Here is a 4,337-nt window from a genome sequence, read left to right on the forward strand (position 1 = left end):
GTTTTTTTTTTTACTAGAATGCCAGATTTTGTTGTGTTTTCGTAAACTTTTGCTTGTAACATAACTAGATAGTGATTTTATTTTATATTTATTTATTTGGTTCGTATCTTCATTGATTTTACACCCTCATCCATGCACCTCCAGTGTGATCAAACACAAATAAAAAATAAGTGAGGGGTTGTGTTAGCTAAAGCATTTATATTATTTCCCAAATTTAAAAACAAACAAACATTGAGTGAAAATCCCTAGTGAAAAATAAATATGCTAAAATGTATTTGAAATACATTTATTTGATGCTAAGTATACTACAAATACATTTACACATGTATGTAATATAAATATTCTGCTATTGTACTTTTGGTATACTAAACTGGTATACTTAAAGTCTGCTAAATTGGAACAACTAATTTTGTACTTAATGCACTTTAGTTATCCGGAAATGCTGAGGTCCAATTAAAGTTATACTTAAGTATTTGATTGTGCTAAAGTGGAACTATTGCAAGTATACTTTAGGTAAACTTTAAATATCTTGCATTTAAAGATTGATATTATTCAAAGTTCATACAGTACGTACTTTTAGTGATATTAAACACGTTTTAGGCTTTATATAAAAAAAAGTGCATTGTGCAAAACATTTATTGTAATTATAACATTTATATCAGTATATATTATATTATGTCAGTAAATATGTTAATGGATTTGTACACTTAGTATGATATATGTATTTTAAAGTCCGCGTGAACCGGAAGTTGCAAGCTACTTTTCTCCAGTGTTGTGACGTATTTCCCAGTGAAAAGGAATATTGAACAGAGGGCAGGGTTTTACTCTAGCGCTCCTCCTCTCCATCTCTTGCTCATAGCAGACCAACGGTTTGAGGGGAGTGGTTAAGCGTTTCCCAACCCAAGCCGTCAAACCTACATCATCAGAGAAGGAACGCCATTCCAGACCGGAAATAACTTTTCAGACTTTAAAGATTACGACGGCAAACAATTTTTTTCTGTGTATTAACTTGCACGGATTAATTTTTCACCACAAGACTAGTAATATGCGCTAACAAAGTAAATAGAAAAGAAAATGATTTCAGTTGGACTTTAAATACATTTTGGCATATAGTTTTTTTTCACTATGGGTTAAAATGCTTTCCATCAGTTTTTGCATTTAATTTCTTTATGAACCACTCAGTAAAGGGTGTTAATAGGAATTATAAGTGAAGAAATGCGAGGAAAGTTTAAAAGCGCGAGATTTAAAGGACAAGTTCGGTATTTTTACACTTAAAGCCCTGTTTTCAGATCGTTTCTGATGAAAGAGAACGGTTAAGACTGAAATTTGGACACAGCAAATGCTGCTGGCCCGTGTGGTAGCTGTGGTAGCACCCCCCCCCCCCCCCCACCTCCACAATGGCCGCATAGGTGCACTGGAACAATCCTTCCTAAAACGCATTAAACTTTGGTTTACAAAGACATGAAACTCACCGAGTGGTATGCTCGGTATGGTATCACTGATATGCTCACGCAAAAATCGCTACAAAAGATGCTTTCCAACAGGTGTTTTACCATTCGTTGTAAAACTGTGGACCTATTTTTCCAAACGCCTCACACCCGTACATTCTTCCGTTGAGAGCTCGAATAATAGACACTCCAGCCCATAGACTGCTCCAGCCCAGTTGGTTGGTCGTTTCCGGCGGCGGAGTAATACCGTACCTCACAGCACATCCAATACAAGTCAATGGAGTTGGACAAAAACTACGATAAAACCTGTTGGAAAGCATCTTTTGCAGCGATTTTTGTGTGAGCATATCAGTGAACACCCCTGACCACTCGGTGAGTTTCACGTCTTTGTAAACCAAAGTTTAATGCGTTTTAGGAAGGATTGTTCCAATGCGCTATGCAGCCATTGTGGAGGTGGGGGGGTGCTATACCACAGAAACCGAAAATTCTCGGGCCAGCAGCATGTGTCCAAATTTCAATCTTAACCATTCTATTTCATCAGAAACGATCTGAAAACAGGGCTTTAAATGTAAAATACCGAACTTGTCCTTTAAGAGAAATCCGGTAATTCATGTATGCTATATTGTACAGCAGCAGCAGCATGCATGGCAGTAGCAATAACCAACAGCAGCAGTGTAGCAGAACAAACATATCAACATTGTCATATCCATTACCATGCCAAGCACTCAGAGAGAGAGAGTTGTCATAAGAAATGCTCTCAGTCAGGTGTTATTCAAATAGTTGACAGCACATTTAGTGCACATGAACATCAAGTTCATGATTTAATAGTTTAATTGCAGAGTTTTTCAGTCAGAATCTTGTTTGAATAGGTGTGTAATGAAAGCTCCCGAGAGAGAAACCTGACACTTGTTTATTGTACCTTTCAGCTTCTTGACTTTTTGCTGCCATTCTTCCACCCAATTTGTTTAGCTTAAACTATTTTGTATAATTCCGAGAGTAAATGTGTATCTGTTGACATTCGACATTATGTTGCAAATACCTTCCAAATACTCTCCTAAATGTGTTTACAGTGCCTGCCTTCGTACGTTTCTAAATACAAATGTAATTTGAGGTTCGAGAGGTTAGTGACGCCTGTCATGCCAACAAAATGTATTCATATGCATTTGAACAGTGAGGTCTTGCTGCCAGCATGCTTATTTTGCTTATCATTGTTGTCTCATCTCGTGTCATATCTTTTGCTCTCACTGGTCTCTCTTCCTCTCTGGCCACCAGATACACAGAGGTTAATGCATGGATGGGGCCAGAGGTCAAAGGTTAATGTCCTCTGACACAGCGGCCTCTTCCCCTTGAGACAGTCAGGCGTCTGAGTTCAAATGCCCTGAGCACCCTGCTGGACCTGTGGAACCAGAATATAAACCCGTCCTGCATTTCAATGACAGCAGAGAAGAAAGAAATTTCATATAAAGCCATATTTGTACGGTAAGACTGGGAATACTTCATTCAGTATGAGACACTTGTTTGTGGCAATCAGTTCAAAATACTATTTAGAAAGTTCTGCTAATGTTAGATGAAGAAACTTTATCAGTTTTCGTTCATCTGCTGATGTTAAACATCCAGAATATCTTGTCATAGACAAACAGCAATAAATGAAATCAAACAGTAATATATTAATACAATTTAAGAGAACTGCTTTCTATCTTAATATATTTTAAAACGTAATTTATTCCTGTGATGACAAAGCTGAATTTTCAGCATCATCACTCCAGTCTTCAGTGTCACAGATCAGATCATATGATTTCTGAAGGATCATGTGACACTGAAGACTGGAGTAATGATGCTGAAAATTCAGCTTTGCCATCACAGGAATAAATTACGTTTTAAAATATATTTAAACAGAAAACTGTTTAAATTGTAATAAGATTCCAAACTTTTTTTGTTTTTAATGTATTTTTGATCTTAAATGCAGCCTTGGTGAGCATAAGAGACTTCTTTCAAAAACATTAATTTTTGCATTCATGTAAATAAATAAACCTAATAAAAAAAAAAACCTAATAAATATGTTTATGCAGAATACATCAAAACCGACCAGTATATATATGACCAAAATTTCAATAAATCTCTAAAATACCTGATTCTTTAAAGATGGTTATCAACAGGCTGAATTGCAGATGGTATATTGTCCATAAAGAATATGTTGCATATGGAGGCCAATCTACAGAATGACTGAAAAAAAAGAAAAAAAAATACTTAAACACACATGTGTCTCTGTTCTAAGGTCAAAGGTTGAAGTTCCATGAACCATGGTTCCGTGAAAAGCTTTGGAGCACAGGTCACCGACTCGAGATGGTGAAGGAATGAAGGGCGGATATTGTATCTCCATTCATGTGGCATTTGGGGTCAAAGTTCAAAGATGAAAGGTCCCCTAAGTTCAAAGGTCAGCTTGGTGAGATAGCACAAAAATTGCTGATCCGGTGTGTATGCGAGATCCAGGAACTTGTAGTTGAATAATACTCATTAAAAAAAAAAAAAAAAAAAAAAAGTAAACATGCTACAACAGAGCTTAGAAAACTGTTTTCATTGGCGGAAAATAAATATTCAACCTACGTGGCTAATTTGAAATCTGAACAAATGGTTGAGATTGCCTGTGCAATCACACTTTAGGTCCTGTGAAATGGCTTTGGTGTATTTGTTTTATTCTGTCAAATAAGTCACAATAGAAATGTTTATCCATTTTGCTTATAAAATACAGTATATCTGAAGCCATAAAGGCTCTCCTTTTTTCAGATTACTCCAGATTATTAAGGGTGAGAGGTGAGCTGACGCACGGTCTCCCTGTGCGCGCGCACGTACACACAAAGCGCCTCCTGTAGCTTTAAGCTGCGCTCACTC

The sequence above is a fragment of the Rutilus rutilus genome (genome assembly GCF_951802725.1).
Source record: "Rutilus rutilus genome assembly, chromosome: 25".
NCBI classification, from domain to species: domain Eukaryota; kingdom Metazoa; phylum Chordata; class Actinopteri; order Cypriniformes; family Leuciscidae; genus Rutilus; species Rutilus rutilus.